This window comes from Lissotriton vulgaris, unplaced genomic scaffold (genome assembly GCF_964263255.1).
Source record: "Lissotriton vulgaris unplaced genomic scaffold, aLisVul1.2 SCAFFOLD_1197, whole genome shotgun sequence".
NCBI classification, from domain to species: Eukaryota; Metazoa; Chordata; class Amphibia; order Caudata; family Salamandridae; genus Lissotriton; species Lissotriton vulgaris.
The window spans coordinates 165001-172500 of record NW_028253713.1 but is presented as its reverse complement, the minus strand read 5'-3'; the positions used below and the strand labels follow the sequence as shown (position 1 = coordinate 172500).

Genomic DNA, 7500 nt, shown 5'->3' with positions numbered 1-7500 from the left:
AGAAAGTATTCTCGATTCAAAGATGATCTAATTTGGAAGGGTCCCCGCTCCGGCCTTTATCCTAAAGAAAGGGGTGGGAACATGACTAGGTCCTGCCCTAAGGGTGGGACCAGGAAGGGGGGTAGTTACACCCCTCTCCCCTGCCGGACTTTCCCCAGGCCAGGGCTGTCGCCCCTGGAACTGGTTCTAACCGGCAGATGCGTAGTGAGCACCGGGGTGCCACTCCGCAGTCACCTTCTCGCAAAAGCCCTACCTACCCAGAATACACAAACCCTGTCTGGGACGGTGCGAACACCGCCCTCGACAGGAAACCCTTTGTCCAAGTGCTCCTCGCTGGAAGGACTCCCAGCAGCAGGAGGTCAGACTTGTGTCTGTGGTGGCAGCATCCATTTTGTGGAACTGAGGCCTTCGTTAACTTTAACCGGGGTTCACAGTTACGTACATGTCGTGTCCCTCTAGAAGGGCGGAATGCTAACCTCGTCGCCAGAGTTGGTGAGAGGACAGCATCCCGATTCGTATGACACCTTACTCGACATGTCTTGATAACGCGACACCGAAGTTACCGATATGGTACGCGTTATCATGGAACAGCCATTGGGTCTTGATTCCGCAAGCTGCAACCGGGCTCGGCTCGGGCCAGAGCACAGTTCACACGAGCCCATGCACTCTGCCTTCAGGATTGTCAAGGCCTGCCATAGGAGTGACTGATAGGAACTCGGGTGTCCATTGTATGGTTAGATATAGAGCTACTATATCTAAAGCAAAGGGTGATTACACGACTTCGCCCCAGCTGTCATGCAGCCAGTTGTGTCAAATTTAGGAGGCCAGCCAGGGGTGGCATAATACATGCTTCAGCCCCTGGCGGCCCTGGGTACACCTATGCCCTGAGTTACAGGGTCTCATAAGGTGGCCCAGTACCAATTGGAAATGTACCTAGGGTACATGGAATCCATTTTAAAGAGAGAGCAGTAGGCCTGGGGTCCTGATTGGCAGGGTCCCAGGTCGACTATGTCCAAAACCAGCTAAAACACAGGGCAAAAAGTTGGGGGCAACCATAGTCAGGATGTACCTTCCTACACAACCCCCCCCCAAACGAAAGGAGATAAGGCTATCCTTGTCCAGGTAAGCCTCTATTACCTAAGTGGCCATATAAGGAAGGACCAGCGCTGGCTTGGTTTCCCCCTGTGTCATGGTCCACTAGGCAACCCCTCACCCTAAGGGTATCTGAGGGTCTCCACCATAGGGAATCTCTGTCTCTGGTGTGTCTTGAGAAAGAAGAAGGCTGATGCTGGGATGGAGTACTGAAGTGAGGCTCCTCTACCTTTGGGCTCAACTTCCTCCAATCACCATTCATCCTGTGTGCCTTTCTTTCTTTAGCTGAGATGCACTGAGCTCTCAGGGTCAGCCTCTGGCTACCTAAAGCTGGAGGCTGAGTCCCTCTGTTTGGCTTACTGGAGGGACAGGTCAGGTTTGGGGTTTTTAGGCCCCAGGTTTGGCTGTGCCCAACAGTGTCCAGCTGTGGGAGGTCCCTAACTACTTTTAAGGGGGATCCCTCAGGAGTCTGTTCTATTTTCACTTGGCTAGGTTTACCAGCTTCAGTGATCCTAATCTTCTGATTAAGGGGTTCTTTTGGACAGGGGGCCCTTTGGGGTCCACCACTGGCCTCCCTGATCTCTTCAGCCCTGGGCTGACTGAGACAGGGTAGAGAGGTGCAGGTTACCTGCTCCAGACTGGGTACCACCTGGGAAGGGTCCACTGCCATCAGGGGTTCTGCCAGGCTAGGCCTGACTACCTCTGGAGCAGTTCCTTCAACAGGGGTAGAGACAGTTCCCTGAGGAGGCTGGCTCTCACCTAGTGTCTGGGAGGGGGAAGACTTTTCTTCCTCCTCAATGCTCTCTGTTTGAGTGGAGTGATCCATTGTTTCAGGCTTCACAACCTCACTATCTGTTTGAGTAGAGGCTGAGACCATTTCAACCTTGCCAACCTTTTCAGGAGGGCACTCAGTTTGTGTTTGGGCTGTGACTGTCACAGCCCTCCTATCCTGTTCTGAAAAGTCTGTCTGAGCCTGGGCAGTGGCTACCACTGCCCTTCCAACCTTTTCAGGGAGGAATGATGCTTGGACTGGGGCTGTAGCTATTACTGCCCCACTAACCTGTCTGGATAGGCCTATCATTCTGGAATGAGCTTCTTGCTCCACCTCAGCCCATGCTGAGAGTTCCAGGTCATTCCCCAGTAAGCAATCTACAGGTAGGTTATCTGTCACTGCCACTCTCATGGGCCCTGTGACATTACCCCAGCTGAGCTTGACTACTGCCATGGGATGCCTTCTCTTCATTCCATGAATGTCCGTCACCTGATAAGTAAAACCAGGGGTCAGTTGAGCAGAGGGGACCAGATGGTCACTCACCATGGTGAGGCTGGCCCCTGTGTCTCTGAATGCCTCAACTTTCTGACCATTCACTAAAACTTCTTGTCTATATTTGCCCAAAATGTGGGGCCCAGTAGTGAAGTTGGCAAACCCCATGCCAGTCTCACAGACAAGAGTGTGGTCAGGGAACCTGGCTAAGCCATGGTCCTCCTGATTTCCCAAAGTAATGCCCACCACATTCTTGGGGGCACTCCCACCACCTGGGGGATTACCACTAGTGGTAACAGGAGGTCTAGGAGTATTACTTGGGGGTATGTTTTCCTTATTGCTATTTTTAGGGCATTTGGCATCACTTTTGTAATGGCCCACCTGTTTACAGGTATGGCAATAAGGTTTCTTCTGTTCGGAAGGAGTGTTCTGGGACCCACCACCCTTGTTGGAGTTTTGGGGCCCTTGGGAAGTCTTCTCTGTGGATTTATCCCCACCCTTCTCTTGAGGCTTGGTCGATTCCTTTTTCTGGTCACCACCCTGGTTTTTAGGCCTAACCCTGGTTCTGACCCATTTGTCTGCCCTCTTACCCAATTCCTGTGGAGAGGTCAGATCAGAGTCTACCAGGTGCTGATGTAATAACTGGTTCTGACAATTATTTAAGATTTGCTCCCTCATAATTAGATTATACAATCCTTTAAAATCAGTAACCTTACTACCCAGTAGCCAGCCTTCAAAAGCCTTAGTGGCACAATCGACAAAATCAGACCAATCTTGAGACTGCGTTTTCGGGGTATCCCTGAACAGCACCCTGTACTGCTCAGTGGTTAGGCCGAACCCTTCAACGAGTGTATTCTTCAAGACTTGGTAATTGTTAGCGTCCTCTACCCTTGTGGTGAGGAGCTTGTCTCTTCCTTTACCTTCAAAGGAGAGCCACAAGATAGCTGCCCACTGACTCTGGGGAACGCCTTGCACAGTGCAGGCCCTCTCCAAAGCAGTAATCCATTTGTGGATGTCGTCCCCTTGTTTAAAGGGGGGCACTATCTTCCCAAGGTGTTTCGTATCGAAACTCTTTTCCCTATTACTAGGTACGTTGCTGCCACCAGTGGGGACTGCCCCACTTAACTGTTGCTCTCTAGCAAAAGCAAGCTTTTCCTTGGCCAGGGCAAGTTCTTCCCTTTCGATCCGCAGATTAGCTGCCCTTTCCTTCGCTTCGTACACTCTCCTCTGAGGGGACGTCATCCCTCTTTGAGAAGAGTTGTGAGAGCCGTTGGTATGAAGGGATCTGCCAGAGCCTCTTGATAGAGATCTGGCTCGTCCATTCCCCATGTTAAGCTGACCTGATAGTGGCCCCAGGGGTCCCCCAGTACCGCTATCATGTTTGCTTAAGTTGGACCTGCTTAGTCTGCCGACTTCTACCTGTCCCTTATCTGCCTCGTCCCCTGAGAGATCCTCATCCTCATCCTCCTCCACATCCTCGTTCTCGGTTGCGAGGTGAATGAGGTCAGGATCGTCCCGGGTTCCCTCGAGGGGAGGCATGTCTCCTTCTGGATTAGGAGAGCTACGAAGTTTCTCAGCTCTCCTGGCATCATAAGTCTCCAAGAGACCAATCAGAAAGGACGTTGTGGGGTTAGACCCCTGCTGAATCTTCCGGGAGTGACACAATCGTCTTAACTCCTTGAAGCTCAGCACAGTATATCCTGAAGGGATGACCTGTGGAGGGTCAACTGACACAAGGGGAGACCCAGAGTTTCCTCCTTTGTCCGACATACTGTTTCTAGTGTGGTGTAAGTGATGCACCTACCTACACTACGTGTTTTCCTACTTTACCCTTGCTAAGAGTTGTAGCCAAGGTGTGCTAAGCCTTGAGGAGCTACAACAGCTGGTTCAGTAGAACTCAGAGTATTCTAAGCTTTAGTTATATGTACTAACAGTACTTGTGCGATCTTTCAACAAGATATTCTTAGGATACGTGTGGTAAAACAACAGCAAGCTCAAATCCCAACCGCTGCTCACCAATGTGAGAAGTTGGCCCGATATGCAACGTTCGCTATTCTAGCGACCGCTATGTATCGTTCCAACGACCCTAATGGTGTTTGGTTGTAAGTCAACCTATAGACCAGCTATCCTAGTAGCGTGGATACGAGCAGTCTAAGGCTAAAGACTCGAGAGGGCGCGTTAAGCCAGCTGTTTACCACACATGTACCCCTTGAACACCCCGTGAAAGGACACCACACAAGTGTTATGAAAATAAACAGTATATTTATTAAGAATCACAACAGCCCTGTACTCTTTATGAGGACAGGGTACTAAGCACAAACCAAATCTCTTTAGCAAATACTTCAAGTGCACAGTTTAAAGACAAGTGTCCGAGGACACGGAAAGGTTAAGGCAAGTCGGGAGCGAGGGACTCGGGACCCTAGAGTAAGGAGGCTATGCAGGCACCGAAATGCCGAGTTACCTAGCCACGAGGGCTGCGGCTGCACAAGTCTTACAGGCGTCGGGGTCTTCGCTGACGAGCCAGGAGCCGGAAGAAAAGGAGTTGCTGGCCGGCGACCAGTGATGAATAGTTCGTAGAGATCCAAGCCTGGATCGGAGATCGATGAAACCTGAAAGCAGAGGGGACCAAGTTCGTACTACTAGCCAGTAGTCAGAGGGTACCAGGAAGGCACCAGTTGGCCGTCACCTCGACCAGGTGAGTGGGCGACGCTAGGCTCTGCAGTCTCACGGACCAGGAGGCGTTGTCGGCGACCACGGTGGAGGTGCGAGCTGTCCCACGACGGATGTCGCTGTCGGCGTCTTGAGTGGACCAGGAGGGTCCGGGGTGCTTCTCAAAAGATGGAAGCAAGGGCCAGTCTGGAGCAACCAGACCGGCAGTGTTGATTCTTGGTCGTCGTCACAGAAGGGCACAAGCCAGCGGCTAGTGACCAGACAACGTGCTGAGCAGCGAGCAGAAGGGCCCCACGCAGATCGTGGAGATACTGGGAGGCTGCACTTCGGTGCTAGAGCGGCTCAGGGTCGGGGCTTCTCGGACCCCAGAGCACTCACCAGAGAGTTATCTCGATGGTCGTGCTGGTTTTTAAGAGCGTGCAGGTTCTGATGATGGCCGGTCCCTCGAGGTCTCGTCGCACCCACAGATCACAGCTGAGCTGATGACGTGGGTAGAGGTCAGAGGTGCCAGGGAAGCCGGTTCTCGTCGAGCTGGGCCGTCGGATTCCTTGAGGAAGGACTTACAGCAAACCGCAGAGTTCTTAGATGGTGCCCGCTGATGCAGGGTGACTACTCCTTAGTCACAAGGGAGAAATCTTAAGAAGAGTCTTGAAGTCCTTTCGTAGAAAGTATTCTCGATTCAAAGATGATCTAATTTGGAAGGGTCCCCGCTCCGGCCTTTATCCTAAAGAAAGGGGTGGGAACATGACTAGGTCCTGCCCTAAGGGTGGGACCAGGAAGGGGGGTAGTTACACCCCTCTCCCCTGCCGGACTTTCCCCAGGCCAGGGCTGTCGCCCCTGGAACTGGTTCTAACCGGCAGATGCGTAGTGAGCACCGGGGTGCCACTCCGCAGTCACCTTCTCGCAAAAGCCCTACCTACCCAGAATACACAAACCCTGTCTGGGACGGTGCGAACACCGCCCTCGACAGGAAACCCTTTGTCCAAGTGCTCCTCGCTGGAAGGACTCCCAGCAGCAGGAGGTCAGACTTGTGTCTGTGGTGGCAGCATCCATTTTGTGGAACTGAGGCCTTCGTTAACTTTAACCGGGGTTCACAGTTACGTACATGTCGTGTCCCTCTAGAAGGGCGGAATGCTAACCTCGTCGCCAGAGTTGGTGAGAGGACAGCATCCCGATTCGTATGACACCTTACTCGACATGTCTTGATAACGCGACACCGAAGTTACCGATATGGTACGCGTTATCATGGAACAGCCATTGGGTCTTGATTCCGCAAGCTGCAACCGGGCTCGGCTCGGGCCAGAGCACAGTTCACACGAGCCCATGCACTCTGCCTTCAGGATTGTCAAGGCCTGCCATAGGAGTGACTGATAGGAACTCGGGTGTCCATTGTATGGTTAGATATAGAGCTACTATATCTAAAGCAAAGGGTGATTACACGACTTCGCCCCAGCTGTCATGCAGCCAGTTGTGTCAAATTTAGGAGGCCAGCCAGGGGTGGCATAATACATGCTTCAGCCCCTGGCGGCCCTGGGTACACCTATGCCCTGAGTTACAGGGTCTCATAAGGTGGCCCAGTACCAATTGGAAATGTACCTAGGGTACATGGAATCCATTTTAAAGAGAGAGCAGTAGGCCTGGGGTCCTGATTGGCAGGGTCCCAGGTCGACTATGTCCAAAACCAGCTAAAACACAGGGCAAAAAGTTGGGGGCAACCATAGTCAGGATGTACCTTCCTACAGGCACCACCAGGAGTGGAGCCTGCGGCTTAATTTGACTCAACACGGGAAACCTCACCCGGCCCGGACACGGAAAGGATTGACAGATTGATAGCTCTTTCTCGATTCTGTGGGTGGTGGTGCATGGCCGTTCTTAGTTGGTGGAGCGATTTGTCTGGTTAATTCCGATAACGAACGAGACTCCTCCATGCTAACTAGTTACGCGACCCCCAGCGGTCGGCGTCCAACTTCTTAGAGGGACAAGTGGCGTTCAGCCACACGAGATCGAGCAATAACAGGTCTGTGATGCCCTTAGATGTCCGGGGCTGCACGCGTGCTACACTGAACGGATCAGCGTGTGTCTACCCTTCGCCGACAGGTGCGGGTAACCCGCTGAACCCCGTTCGTGATAGGGATTGGGGATTGCAATTATTTCCCATGAACGAGGAATTCCCAGTAAGTGCGGGTCATAAGCTCGCGTTGATTAAGTCCCTGCCCTTTGTACACACCGCCCGTCGCTACTACCGATTGGATGGTTTAGTGAGGTCCTCGGATCGGCCCCGCCGGGGTCGGCAACGGCCCTGGCGGAGCGCCGAGAAGACGATCAAACTTGACTATCTAGAGGAAGTAAAAGTCGTAACAAGGTTTCCGTAGGTGAACCTGCGGAAGGATCATTAACGGCGGAGCGGCCCGAGCGACCGACGGCGCCAGCCCGAAGCCCTCGGCCGCCTCCTGAGACCAAACACCATAGGCACA

The 7500-nt window shown here is 52.7% G+C and overlaps 1 pseudogene; it reads left to right on the top strand.

Moving 5' to 3' along the window:
• Positions 1-6734: 6734 nt before the first annotated feature.
• Positions 6735-7413, top strand: LOC147660822 (18S ribosomal RNA; annotated as a pseudogene; the record flags this gene model as incomplete).
• Positions 7414-7500: the final 87 nt, after the last annotated feature.